Source organism: Cherax quadricarinatus, chromosome 57 (assembly GCF_038502225.1).
Source record: "Cherax quadricarinatus isolate ZL_2023a chromosome 57, ASM3850222v1, whole genome shotgun sequence".
NCBI classification, from domain to species: Eukaryota; Metazoa; Arthropoda; class Malacostraca; order Decapoda; family Parastacidae; genus Cherax; species Cherax quadricarinatus.
In genome coordinates, this window is record NC_091348.1 from 9,538,293 (window position 1) to 9,554,024 (window position 15,732).

The window sequence follows — 15,732 nt, forward strand, 5'->3', positions numbered from 1 at the left end:
TTTCCATTTTTAATTTTTATTCACGGAACACATAGAAGATTTACTGTTATGCAGACTACTGCATTATTGTAAAAATGGTATAAATATTATCAGCGCATTTGTGAAAGCATGTTAGACCCACTAGTTGATGTGTATTGGATGCATGATGTGATTTGTGTACTCCTGAACATCGGCAAAGATCGAACATTTCCGCTACTTTGAGCTCAATTTTGAGGTACTTTTATTCCGTAAACCATTCAGAATCATCTCTAGTTCAGTAATGTATCTTCCATTCTATCAAATGAGACAAAAAAAACAAGAATAATACCATAAATACCATACGAAAATACACCGCAAAGCTGCTGTTTTAAATAAAAGTTTTTTTTTTCTCATGCACTGCGTGCTGCAGGATTTTTTTTTGTTATACTGCACACACTGACCACTCAGACTCATTCTCCCATATGTAGGCCTACTAACTTTCTCCGGCAAAATTTGAAGCCGCTAGAATTTTGGCGTACTATTACGGGACCGACACAGGCTTGCAAGCTGTAATGTTATGGGACCAACAGTGAAAGGGTTAAAACATTTCCGAGATACATATCATCTACCAGCACCCAATCCATGTCTTAACAGATCGTGCTTCATTAATTCTCTTGTTCCTGAATATAAACAGCCTACCGGACGATTCACAAAATGGTCCTTGACCATACAAGAGTTCAACCCCACCTATGAACACTTGCAAAGTAAGATGAATGTGGTTGCAGATGCCTTGTCCCGCCACATTGGTGCAGTTGTAGTCAGTCCTCCATTTAGTGCAGAGGACCTTACGAATGCTCAGTGAACACATCCAACATGGTCTGGTGTAATTCAATTCCTGTTGAAGGAAGATCGAACTCTTTGAAACCATCTTTCCCTATTAGTGACTTTGTCATCAACCTAAATTTGTTGTACCGTGTAACCAAGTTTGATACCCCTAGCCGAAGAGTGCAGCAATTACTTATTCCAGAGTCACTAGTGAATGTAGCTTTGCAGCTAGTTCACAACGTACCAGGTGTTGCTCACTCTGGCATGGATCGTTCTACCAATTTTAGTTCAAATATTTTTGGCCTTGTATGGCAACATATTTTGGAGTATGTAAAGAATTATAAAGTACAGTGGACCCCCGCATAACGATCACCTCCGAATGCGACCAATTATGTAAGTGTATTTATGTAAGTGCGTTTGTACGTGTATGTTTGGGGGTCTGAAATGGACTAATCTACTTCACAATATTCCTTATGGGAACAAATTTGGTCAGTACTGGCACCTGAACATACTTCTGGAGTGAAAAAATGTCGTTAACCGGGGTCCACTGTACAGTGGACCCTCGGGTAACGATGCAATCAGATAGCAATAAAATCGGATACCGATGCGTTTTTGCATAAGAATATTGGCTCAGCCAACGATGAAAAACTCGGTTAAGGACATTCGTCCCGAACGCATCCACACAGCCTGGGCCATCCGCGGCCGCCCAGCCACTATGTACAGGTAGTGTGCCATTGTTTACAAGCCAGGGCGGATGGTTCCTCCCATACATGCGATACATTTTGTATTATTCCTTTGTTTTAGTGCTTGTAACTGCTAAATAAGCCACCATGGGCCCAAAGAAAGTTTCTAGTGCCAGCCCTGTGATAAAGAAGGAAAGAAACACAAAATTCAAGAAAAAAAACTTGTAGCAAAGTGCCAAAGTGGAGGAGGAAGAGAGAGGGGTGAGTGTGCCTTCTGCAGTGATTCTACAATATGTATGATACTAAAGCAGCAGGTATTGATAAAGGCTATAGTGCCAGCCAGCGATAAAGTGTAGAATTAACAGTGTAGCGAGCAAGTTAAGTGAGTAAGCGATAGAAAAACGACACGAAAGTAACTCTCCAGTGTTGATGAATGTGTATCAGGCCACTGAACATACACCGGCCTGCTGCGTATCTTCCACCACCCTAAACCTCTGCCAGCATCTCCTCCATCAAACTAACTAATTAAACTAACATCTCCTCCAAGGTAAGTGTAAATATAAAAGTGTAAGTATAAAAGTAAATATTTACTTTTATACTTAAATGGAAATACGTCACTCTGACTTTTTGGGTTATCCTAGGTACTTTACACATATGCTGCTATGTATGATAATCTATGTACATAACTGTATTTGTGTATACCTGAATAAACTTACTTATATATAAATTAAAATGTAAATCTTTCTTATTTATAAATTACATACATTGTTTAATTAAGTGTGTTGGTGTTGGTGGGTTCTGCTGGTGCCTCCACCACCACTATGTACGGCTTCTCTCAGTGGCCATTATAAACCCAACAACAACACTTCCATCACTTTATCCTCACATACATTATGACATATTTTATTCATTCTAGAGTATATATCATGTTTTTAATATTGTTTATTATGTCATATTAGATGAATTGTGATAGATAAATAAGCCGTAAAGTTGATAATAGCATCATATTGAAGTACTATTCTGTCAAGCCTCCTGACAGCAGGAACGGATTAATTGGATTTCCATTATTTCTTATGGGAAAATTAAATTGGATAACGATAAAATCGGTTAAGGACAAGCTCTCTGAAACAGATTAAAATCATTACCCAAGGGTCCACTGTATGCATGCATACAACACAAAGGTAATATTGGAGGTCCTAACCCAATTCACGTTTATCCTACTACCAGCAAACCATGGGAAAGGCATAATTGTTTTGCTCTGCATTTAATGATAATAAAGTCTACCATCTGTCCGCTATCCTATGTACGTCCATTGACCCAGGCGCCTACATCTTAACTATACCCTGTTGGCAAGTGAGGGGCATTTAAACTGGAGATCATCATCAATGACACTAAAATTCTTAAGACATGGGATTGTAATGGCTATACATACACACACGCGTGTGTGTGTGTGTATGTATAGCCATTATAATATATATGTATGTATAGCCATTATAATATATATATATATATATATATATATATATATATATATATATATATATATATATATGTCGTGTCGAATAGGCAGAACTTGCGATCTTGGCTTGAATAGCAACTCTCATCTTGCCATATAGGACAAGTGAAAATTTGTGTATGCAATAATTTCGCCAAAATCATTCTGAACCTAACAAAAAAAATATATTTCACTGTGTTTGTTTAATATTAAATTACTGTAAACAAATCTAAAACATATTTAGTTGGGTTAGGCTAAAATAAATTGTTCTTGTTATAATAAGGTTAGGTAAGTTTTCTAAGATTCTATTGGTGCAAAATTAAAAATTTTTACATTAACATTAATGAAAAAAATTTATCTTTAAACGTATAAAAGAAAATTTCAGAAAGGACTTAATTTTATATGAATTCTTGCTAATTGACTAGTTTTACATATTCGGCACGACATATATATATAATGTCGTGGCGAATATGTAAAACTGATCAATTAGCAAGAACTCATTTAAAATTAAGTTCTTTCTAAAATTTTCTCTTATATGTTTAAAGATATATTTTTTTCATTAATGTTGATGTAAAAATTTATGATTTTGCGCCAAAAGGAACTTAGAAAACTTACCTAACCTTATTATAACAAGCACAATTTATTTTAGTCTAACCCAACTAAATATATTTTAGATTTGTTTACAATAATTTAATACTAAACAAACACAATGAAATATATTTTTTTCGTTAGGTTCAGAATGATTTTGGCGAAATTATTGCATACACAAATTTTTACTTGTCCTATATGGCAAGATGAATGTTTCTATTTAAGCCAAGATCGCAAGTTCTGCCTATTCGGCACGACATATATATATATATATATATATATATATATATATATATATATATATATATATATATATATATATATATATATATATATATATATATATATAAAAATTCCTCTCTCATGTTCCTCTCCCCTCTCTCTCTCTTTCTTTTTTTTTTTTTTTTTCACTCTCCCTCTCTCTCTCTCTCCTCTCTCTCTCTCTCTCTCTCTCTCTCTCTCTCTCCTCTCTCCTCTCTCTCTCCTCTCTCTCTCTCTCTCTCTCTCTCTCTCTCTCTCTCTCTCTCTCTCCTCTCTCTCTCTCTCTCTCTCTCTCTCTCTCTCTCTCTCTCTCTCTCTCTCTCTCTCTCTCTCTCTCTCTCTCTCTCTCTCTCTCTCTCTCTCTCTCTCTCTCTCTCTCCTCTCTCTCTCTCTCTCTCTCTCTCTCTCTCTCTCTCTCTCTCTCTCTCTCTCTCCTCTCTCTCTCTCTCTCTCTCTCTCTCTCTCTCTCTCCTCTCTCTCTCTCTCCTCTCTCTCTCTCTCTCTCTCTCTCTCTCTCTCTCTCTCTCTCTCTCTCTCTCTCTCTCTCTCTCTCTCTCTCTCTCTCTCTCTCTCTCTCTCTCTCTCTCTCTCTCTCTCTCTCTCTCTCTCTCTCTCTCTCTCTCTCTCTCTCTCTCTCCTCTCTCTCTCTCTCTCTCTCTCTCTCTCTCTCTCTCTCTCTCTCTCTCTCTCTCTCTCTCTCTCTCTCTCTCTCTCTCTCTCTCTCTCTCTCCTCTACTCTCTCTCTCTCTCTCTCTCTATTCTCTCTCTTTCTTCTCTCTCTCCTCTCCTCTCTCCTCTCTCTCTTCTCTCTCCTCTCTCTCTCTCTCTCTCTCTCTCTCTCTCTCTCTCTCTCTCTCTCTCTCTCTCTCTCTCTCTCTCTCTCTCACTCTCTATCTCTCTCTCTCTCTCTCTCTCCTCTCTCTCTCTCCTCTCTCTCCCCCTCTCCCTTTTCACTCTCTCTTACTCCAACTATTTCTTAGTTAATTATGTAATACAAGCTTGCTTTGTGCAACAGTTTATAGGTGTAATGGTGAGTTTATTCTTTGTATGGTTCTTGCACTTACTTTCAGCAGCTTCTGTCCTCTTTTTAATGTCACCTCTAGACATCCACTTTTATTGAAGAATCCACCACTGATGGTTTTTTGCAAAGAAAATAAGTAAATTTTTTTACATGCCATATTTTTATTCTGGTTGAGGTTTATGTGTGGCTAGGAGATTCATTGTAATAGTTTTTTGTGTCGTCACTTTAGCTGTATTCAAATTATGCAACATATGTCATGTGCTATTTTATCTCAGGATAAACTTTTTTTAATTAATTTGTCAGTACTGTGGCATTATATTTTTAAAATGCATGTTTGATAGTCTTGGGTGCAACCCTGTTTTACTCAAAATAAGTTTGTCTAGGCTTATATAGTAATCTATAATATGTTTCATGGGTTTACTTTTTCCAGTACAGTATTAACATTTGTTATTTTTAATAATGATTTGCCACTATCATGATCTCCCTTAAAAGTTTGATGTTTTGTTTATATTTTAAATTTGTTTAGTTGTAAAACTCTTCAGCTTTAGGATGAGTGATTGTCATGTCTCCCGCATTCAGAAAGAAAGTTGCTATCGTGCTTAAGCTTTTATAAGTATTTTTTTAATATAAGGTTATCTTTTTCTTTTGAATTTGGATATTTAATAAAATGAATTAGTGTTTTACATTTTCATATGGTCTATTTTTTCATAATTCGTTGGTATCTTAATGGTATTTTTTCTTCTGATTGTATTGCTATTTAAGCATAACATTCATAACATCAGATTTTATCACTTGTATCAGCCAGACACTTTATAAACACAGTTGTTATTGTTTTCCTCTCATATTTGACATTTATTGGAGGTTGTAGACTATTCGTAGAGCTTTGCTCAAGGTTGGATGGGGGATATTTCTTTTCAGATTACTGTACTTACAAATTGTTCAAAGTAAATGTCTCACTTTGAGGCCAGATAAGATAAGATAAAAATGCCTAATTCCAAATTGCTTCATATGCTACAAAGTGAGCAAGCTCAACGAAGGTCAGTCCATTAGATTAAGAGGAAAAATGCATTTCATGAATATTGGAAGAAATTTCATTGGAAATTTTATTAATATAAATTTTTTAACTGTTCTTTTATACTTCTGACACATGCAGTACCTTTATTTAGCTATTGTCTCTAATGTATAGCTGATAACAGGAACATAATATATTATAAAACTTATTGTAATTGAAAAGTGTTTATAGATAATGAGAGCTTACTTTCCACCTTCTTAATATGCTGTATCTTCCTTGTAATGGAGAGAAGCAAAAGTACAATTCATATTTTTTATTAGATCTCCCAACTTACATACATTAAAAAACTTGTAATTGTTTGCAGTGTATTTAAATTTGTATGATAATTTTTAGTGACTAGTAAATATTTTCATGATCATGAACTTTGGAATGTGTAATAAAACTACAGTTTTCTAATTGTATTTATAATGAAACATTGCATCCTTCAGGATATAATTATGTTAAAATTGTCTTTTTCTTTGTTTTTGTTTTTGTTTTTGCATATAATGTGTCTTACTAGTGAATTGATGAGGGGCAGTCCATGGTTTGAGTGTAAGGTAATGCAGCCATTGTAGTGTGCTGTAAACACTTATTACAGAAACATATTTTTATGGAGGTATGACCAGTGTCTCAGATAATATGGACTTTCCACTTTTAGTGTGAAATAAATGCACTCTTGTTGCATGCCCTCCCCCCAAAAAAATTGACTTGATGGCTGGCTTTGTCATACTGTAGTTGCATTTGAAAGATGAGGTGCATTCCTGAAATCTAAGATATTTTCTCCAGTCTTGGAACTTGTCACCAGTCAATAATTTAAGTCCTTTGTGAGGAGTAGCATGCTGGTAAAAATACCCAGCTGTTTCCACCTTGCCCAGGAGTTGAGCTGAACACTCATTGGTAACACCAACTCAATTCCATGACACTTAAATTTAATGTTTTCCTTACCCAACCTGTAGTATTGTCAAATGCTGTTTATTAGTGTTATTTTGTGTCTCAACCTTATGTTCATCAATATAGCTCTACAAACAAAAATTGATTTTCAATATTCCACTACTTTGATGTTTGAACAGGCAAATATGGTAGTTAAAACACTGAGCATGCCTTTACATGTGCAGTTTTATATGGCAAACTAGACTTTGTCCTTCCCTAACACTTGGTCACCTTACCGTGTTACCAAGGTTTGAGTGACCTCAGTACCTGACTAAGAACTCAGTAACCCATTTCTTTTGGCCTAAATAGCAGGCAGATTTCTCTTTCACTAAAATTTGCTCTGATTTGTAGCCTATAAAGGAATAAAGTATTGATATAGTTTTGACTGCTATTAATCCTTAAACTGTCCAAACATAGGTCTTCGTTCATGTGCGTAGAGCTCCGGACGTAGATCTACATCCAATTTAAATGTTTTCTTATAAAAAAACATAGATCTATGATTGGGGTGCTGTGCACATCAACGTAGATCTACGTTTGGACAGTTGAAGGGTTAATAGACTTAGAATTATTTTAATTATGTTAGATATAATGGTAACAAATTTGTAATGTAGTAGCAGATTATTAAAATAAATATAATTGGTAATCATGGTAATTAAATAATAATATTCTTAAAAAAAATCACTAAACAACTAGAGGTTTTTGTTTTGTAAATCTGAGCCCCTTCAACAAAGGGGTCCCTTGGTATGGCAAAAGGGCTCTTGATCCAAGGAGTTAGACCTCTTGTCTTCTTCCTCAGATCAAATCTAAATATCTCCCACCCTTCCCTCCTCTCTCCATTCAGCTTTTTTATCTGGGGAGATTTTCCCATGTGGTGAATTTTAGCTCCTAGGCAGAGGAAAAAGGGATCACTATTCATCCCATTCTACTGAGGACCTCGGTGGTGGTGCTGTGGGAAATGGATTACCTTGGGATGTGCTGGGCTGCCCTTTGGAACCCCAGTGGGCAACCTCGTATGTCCTTGGATGACAGAAGTATACCTGGAGGCTGCCTTTCAGTTCCAGGAGTTGACAGCCAAAGGGGTATAGCTCCAGGCATGCCATGCCTGTCTATCTTGTTGGCTGAGCTTGACTCAGTTAATTCTGGAGGTGCCCTCCTGGAGTACTGGGAATCCTAGTATACCAGGGAAGGTATGGGTGGTTGCCATGTAGCTTCAGCACTACTGCTGTGTCAAGGTTACTCGTTGACCAGAAGAAGGTTTCACAGTTTCTGTTTTTGTTTTTCCTTGGAGCTGCCTCTCCCCCTTTTTTATATAAAAAAAAGAATATAATCAGTCATGAATACTAATATTTATGTGTTGCCTTCTTCCTGACCTAGCATCCCTGCAGTGCCCTTATCTGACCCCAGCATGCCCATAGATGTTCCTTTGAACCTGGTATCGCTTTTGGACAACACCTCTAACTTTCACACTACTGTTACTATGGTCCTGGCTTCTTCCATGATGCAGAGCAGTTTTTAGGTTGTTCACTTGTGATAGGACAAGATGGCTTACTGCCTTTGTCCAAATGACCTCAACACATAGTAGACGATTCTGACTGGAACTGCCCCACTTCCTTGTTCACATATTACAGACATATTTCCAAGACGATCTTGGACAAAATAAAATTTTCCCTCCAGCCAACAACACGTACTGATGACCTTTCAGACCACGGAATTAGCAAAGCTCTCATGAGGTATGGTGGCAAAAACATGCCCGTCCATGGCCTTAAGAGTGAGATGCATATTGTCAATGTGAAGGATGCAGAACAAGCTGAAAATTTCTCCCTTCTCTCTATCAGCAACAGCCCCTGTCACATTATACAGACATTCTTTCCTTAATTCTAGCTGCAGTACTTTCCTCATCCTGCATACTATAGTCCAACAAGAAGTTACACAAAGTGACCCAGACATTCAGAAGCAACTTGAGCTCCAGAGCCCCAATGTCACCAAAGTGGAAACTTACGTCCACCCTGCCTGAGGTTGGAGACATTATCCAAGCAACATCGCCAACCTGCATATTCCCGCCATTGTCTAGTTTTCTTATGAGAAGGTAAAATCTGCAATCTCGAGGAAAAGGGTGTCTTCTCATGTGCTATGGCAGTGAGTCAATGATACCTCCAAGGAAGACTTCATGGCTCTCCTGCTCCAGATTATTATTATTATTATTATTATTATTATAATCAAGGGGGAAGCGCTAAACCCAGAGGATTATACAGCGCCTGGGGGGGGGGGGGGGAAGGCATTAAGGATTAATTTGGGAAACTGGAGCACAGATCCAATTCCCTAAATCAAAAGCCCCTCACCAACATCAAGGAACCTTCCTTGAGGGGTCCTGCTCCAGAGCTGCTCCACACCTGCAGGTCCCTGTTGTCCCTTCCATAGTCACCCTGTGTCCAACCCTTATGCAGTCCTCGCCTCTGATTTTCTTACCTCTACACCTCTTATTATTACTATTCTTCCTCTTCCATTTTCCATATTGCTCCATCCATACAGCCTTTCCCGGCTGGGCTCTCAACTCTACCTCCACAACCTCAAAGACCAAAAACTTCACCAGTCACTGAAGTTTCCTACCAACCTGTTGTTCCTCCTGTGCTTAACTTTTCCTACTGCTGTGTCTTGCTCCTTGCCTCCTGCAGCTCTGACAAATGTGGAATTCATCCACCCACACATTGTGACATCCTCCCCACCTTCCCCTATCTCCATCCAGATTCCTTCATCCCTGGACACCACTCTCTGCCTCTTACTATTTTGGCAACTGACTGACTCTCTACTTTCTTCTTCATCTACTTGTTCCTCTTGTTGTGTCATTCTACTTGCTGCATCCTTAACTTCAAGAAACTCTTGAGATCATATTGGTTTATACTGAGGAACCTAAAACTGTGAAGATGTCGACTTCCATCACCCCCCCACCTCCCATCTCATATCTTGACATTCTCACCCTCAGCAACCCTTGCACCTGCTCCTTCCCTACATCTTCCTTCTGTGGTTAACCATAAATTTCTTGTATCTAATTTATTGCTACTACCATACATCGACTTTACTGGTCATCCTAACCCAAAGCCACCACTTTTCTGGTGTCATTTTCTTACTGATCGCATATAATGGCTTTATTGCAGTGGAATATCAAAGGATATAGGGTAACTTGCAGGGGGAGCTCCAAATGTTGCTCTCCCAGTTTTCCCGCTGTATGTATTTGTGTATAGGAACAGAAATTTCATTCCACTGCTGGAAGTCTTATCTTTGGCTATTTTTTATCTTTTTACAGTCCCTCAATCTCTTTTCCAACGAGACATACTATGAAAGGTCACCTCTTTACCTGGAGGGGGTTTCAGGGGTCAATGTCCCCATGGCCCGGTCAGTGACCAGGACTCTTCGTGCACAGTTTTATACACAGGTTTTTTTGTTTCTTTCTCTTTCTCGTCCATTATCTACCCATGATTTCCATTTTCTAATTTCTTCCTTACTTGTGCCACTCCTTTTATTAGGTAATTTTAACCCTTTCAGGGTCCAGAGGCCAAATTTCAAAGTGTGCACCAGGGTCCAAGAATTTCCAAAAAAAAATTTTGTTATTTTTTCTTATGAAATTGTAGAGAATCTTTTTCTGAAGGTAATAAAACAAAAAGTACAAAATTTGATGGAAAATTGATGAAATTATGCTCTCGCAAATTTTGATGTGTCAGCGATATTTATGCATCGGCGATTTTGCCGGCTTTGACTCCCATTTTAGGCCAATTACATTTTCCAGTCAACCAAATTCTTAGCTATTTCACTAATGTTACTTCTATTCTATCGATTGAGCACAAGAAATTGCCACATCAACTGTTTCAACTACAAAATAAAGTATTGGAAAATGGTAATTTGGCCAATTTAATGCAAAGTTCAAAATACAGTGGACCCCCGGTTTACGATATTATTTCATTCCAGAAGTATGTTCAGGTGCCAGTACTGACCGAATTTGTTCCCATAAGGAATATTGTGAATTAGATTAGTCCAGTTCAGACCCCCAAACATACACATACAAACACACTTACATAAATACACTTACATAATTGGGAGCTGATCATAAACCGGGGGTCCACTGTATTCCAATTTCAAAATAGGGTCCAGAATAAACAATGCAGGCATTCCTGGCACTAAACTAACATTTCCTCTGTTCATTAGTTATGTTTTGAGGCTTTATAAATGAATTTCATTTTTATTTTTTATTCATATAATGAATTTTTATTCAAATCAAAAAACAGAAGATTTACTGTTATGCAGTATTGTAATAATTGTATAAATATCACCACATTTGTGAACGTATATCAGACCCACCAGCTGGTGTGTATTAGACGTGTGAGGTCTTGAACATCAGCAAAAATTTAACATTTCCTCTACTTTGAGCTCAGTTTCAACCATTTCCAGTACTAAAACCAATCAAAATCATCTCTATTTCTGTAAAATATCTTTCATTCTATCAAATGAGACAAGAAATCACAAATACAACTATAAAAAAAAACATATGAACAAACACTGCAAAGTCGCTGTTATAATAAAAAATTACGGTCTCAGTTTTTTTTCTCTCATTATGCACTGTGTGCTGCAGGGTTTGTTATATGTGGTGCACACACACCACATAGATGTACTCTTTCATATCTAGGCCCAAATTTACCACTCACAGCTTATCAGAGTGAGCTGAGCTCATGGCATAGATCTACGGTTTGAACCCTCAACTCAAAGCCGTAGATCTATGGCACAGACCCTGAAAGGGTTAATGAACAAAAAAGCACAATACCATGACTGGAACAATACACAAATAACCTGCACATAGGAGAAAGAAACTTATGACAGCATTTTGGTCCAACATGAACCATTAACTAATCACATGTGTGACTAGTTAATGGTCCAAGTCGGACCAAAACATCATCGTAAGTTTCTTTCTTGTATGTGCAGGTTATGAGGAGTGTCTTACTGTGAATATGACCAGTTAGAGGCTTTTCTTCCTTCTCTTCCTCTCCATATTTTAAACACTAGTACCCCTACACATTTAGATCCTAACATTCATACTCTTTTCTGTATTTCTCTCTACATATATGCATATCTCCTCTTTTATAGCACTGGGCTGTGATTAGTCTGTTGTACCTGATCTTTACGCCAGCGGTCATTTCCCCCCATTCTCGTTACTTCTCATTCTTGCACCTGATCCCCTTTTGCTCCCATTGGCAGTTCAAGTGGACAGATTGAGCTCTATACTTGCCATGCCTCTTTTTTCCTCCTGCTTCATCTACTTCAGATGTTGCAACATTTTACCCTTATTATTCTTGCTGCAACATCAATTGCAATCATCTAAATTACACGTAAACATCGAAAATGTTTACCCAAGTACCATATTTTATGGTGAACAAGATGCTCCAGTATCGAGGATGCCCCCACACACCCCCACCCCACACTCCAATTCTGATTGGCTAAATTTTGGAAAAAAAAAGACAAACGGTACTTCAGCCTCGAAGACGCTGGGTAAATTTTCAAGACTCATTTTGGGGAAAAATGCCGTAAAATACGGCATTCTGCCTACTGCGCTCACACTGCATTTGAAGTGTCATGCATGGGGCTGCTACTGTTGCGAAAGAGCTATGGTCCAATTCCTAGGTTTAAACAGCGGGTGGCCCGGTGGCCTGGTGGCTAAAGCTCCCGCTTCACACACGGAGGGCCCGGGTTCGATTCCCGGCGGGTGGAAACATTTCGACACGTTTCCTTACACCTGTTGTCCTGTTCACCTAGCAGCAAATAGGTACCTGGGTGTTAGTCGACTGGTGTGGGTCGCATCCTGGGGGACAAGATTAAGGACCCCAATGGAAATAAGTTAGACAGTCCTCAATGATGCACTGACTTTCTTGGGTTATCCTGGGTGGCTAATCCTCCGGGGTTAAAAATCCGAACGAAATCTTATCTTATCTTACTTGCCCATTCTGTTATACAGGTAGTGAAGCTTACTTGTTGGCGAGCTTGTGTGTCCACTGTCACTACCACTGTTATGTGTGTTGCTTGAAAAAAGTTACTGAAATTGACTAGCAAGCACTTTTTGGACTCTATGCCTGTTCTTATGGTTGTTGGCAATAGCGCTGTATAGCCCTTGTGGCTTAGCGCTTCTTTTTGATTATAATAATAATGTTGGCAATAGTATTGCAGACCCTGTTGAAGTTGCCACAGTGCTTGGGCATGACCTTGTATGTGTATCCCAAGAGCTACACCTCTCCCTCATTTCTTTCCTCAAAACCCAGGAGGGAGTAACACTCCTAGATTTTATTTGACTTTAAGGAACCTTATAACATGCCCTTCATGTTTCATGAACTTGCATCAATTTTACCCTTTCTTATTTTATTTATTAGCATTTTGAAACATTCTTACTCCAAATTTCAACAGCCTTCAACCCAATTCCTGCAATCAAAATACAGTGGAACCTCAAATTTCGAACGTATTGCTTATGGACTCTTCGCCTTTTGACCGCTTTTTTCGAACCAACTTTGTCCCTATTATCGAACTCGCCCCTTCTTTCTAACCGCTGGGTACCGGATCTGTCCGCCAGCCTGCTCTGTCCACGTCCCCGCGCAGGTGCCGTGAGCCAGTCTGGCTTTGTTGATGCTTGAGTGAACACTAACCTGCGATCTCATTCAGACATTTTATGATTAATTCATTGTGCTTGTGGGACTGTGAAATAAGCTACCATGGGCCCAAAGAAACTTGCTAGAGGTACCCCTGTAGTAAAGATTAGATTTTGGCACCGAAGTGGCTAGTTTATTATGCACCCCATATCCATCCTGTGGACAGTAACACAAGAGCATATGGATACACAAAAGGCCTAGAAGCTAGGCCCCAAAGGGTTAACAGGAGTACATATGGATTTATATCTACATATCTATACATAGTTCACTTACCTGTTACAAGCAAATTTAGGAAATTTGCTTAGTATATCTGGTATCTTATTTTCATTAATAAGATATCTTGACATGTCACATAGGTTATTATACTGTCTATCTCTGTATTCCTCAATAAGTGGACAATTAAGTACATAGTGTTCAACACAGTGACCATATGCCTGATGACATAATTTACATTTAGTTTGATCATCATCTGTGTGTTTCCCAAACTGCCTAAGCCTGATCACTACAACATCAGTCAGTCTGTTCACATTGCACGTTGCTCCATAAACATACTTATCTATGTTCATGTTATCATAGTGAGTTATAGATCTACTCAGGCTTCTAACTGCATTCCTATAACAATCATTTTCATTATTTACTTCTCTCCTAATATTATTCCTAATATACCAAAGTTATATTCTACATTCTCCTTCTGGGTACTCTTCTTGGCTAACATATCAACTTTATCATGAAGGAGTAATCCAATGTGTGATGGGATCCATAGCAATTGTACATTAATTCCTTTGTCCCTGATTTTTGAGTATCTATACCTGGCTTCTCCAATGAGCATGTTGTTGGAGTCATTATATGAGTTAAGAGCATTCAGTGATGACATAGAATCAGTAATAATGATAGAGCCAAGCTCAGTGTCATAAGTTAGCTTTAGCACCATTAGGATTGTTAGGTAAGACATATGCAACAGTTAGGTATCTTTATTTCGAAACGTTTCGCCTACACAGTAGGCTTCTTCAGTCGAGTACAGAAAAGTTGATAGAAGCAGAAGATACTTGAAGACGATGTAATCAGTCCATCACCCTTAAAGTTTTGAAGTGGTCAGTCCCTCAGTCTGGAGAAGAGCATTGTTCCATAGTATGAAACAATATGGAGATGAAGTGACAGGATGGAGCCTTATATAGCACCAAGAGGTGAGACGTAGGTCACTAGAAGAGGTAAGAACTCAGATGTTGGGAGGTCAGGTCCCTCTCAAATCCAGCCGTTCTCACTAGTAGAGGTTGTCGAAGTTGATTGTAGGTCTGTACCAAGATACCCTTGTGTTGCAGTGTCTGACAGACACTGCAACACAAGGGTGGTAAAGAAAGTGAGAAACACCATAGATGTGAAGAAGGAAATAATACAGAAGTATGAGAGTGGTTGCAACTTGTTGAGCTTGCCAGGATGTACGGAAAAACAAGTCGACCATCACTTCTATCCTGGTAAAGAAAGAACAAATCAAGGAAGCTGATGTTGCGAAAGATGTTGATATGCTAACCAAAGAAAGACCACAGACAATCGATCAGGTTGAGAAGTTGTTGCTGGAGTGGATCAAGGATAGAGAGATGGCAGGTGGTAGTGTTTCAGAGACGATTATTTGTGAAAAGGCGAGAAAGTTGCATGCCGATCTGGTACAGAAAACTCCTGGAGCCAGTGCTAATAGTGAATTTAAGGCCAGCAGAGGCTGGTTTGACAAATTTAAGAAGCATAGTGGCATACACAATGTTGTAAGGCATAGTGAGGCAGCCATTTCAGACAAACGGGCGGCTGAGAAGTTTGTACAGGAGTTTAACCCGTAAATGGTCCAAACATATATATACTTTTTTCAACATTTTAAAGTACTATGTAAAAAAAGTAGATCTTTTTTTTTTTTTTACATTTGAAAACGTGTAAAAAAAACTTTGATCTACGTTTTTTGTATTTGAAAATATATAAAAAAAACGTAGATCTACTTTTGGAACACTACGCATATGAACGTAGATCTGCTTGGACCGTTTACGGGTTAAGGTTTACGTAGACACTGAAAAATTCACACCCCAACAAGTGTTCAATTGTGATGAAACAGGCCTGTTTTGGAAGAAAATGCCAAAGAGGACCTACATTACTCAGGAGGAAAAGGCACTCCTAGGACACAAGCCTAAGGAGATTTGTTCCAAGTGGAATGATGTCCAAATGTTTGTGCAGAAGTACCACCCTGAGCAAGCTGAAACAAG

The 15,732-nt window shown here is 38.4% G+C and overlaps 1 protein-coding gene across 1 annotated transcript in view; it reads left to right on the forward strand.

Moving 5' to 3' along the window:
• Dora (zinc finger SWIM domain-containing dorado) overlaps positions 1–1,378 on the forward strand; it is a 506,090-nt gene extending 504,712 nt beyond the window's left edge. Inside the window, exon 27 of the mRNA XM_070097330.1 lies at positions 1–1,378. This exon is cut by the window's left edge and continues 22,515 nt beyond it. The gene's annotated coding sequence lies outside the window, so the exon portion shown is untranslated.
• The last annotated feature ends 14,354 nt before the right edge of the window (positions 1,379–15,732 follow it).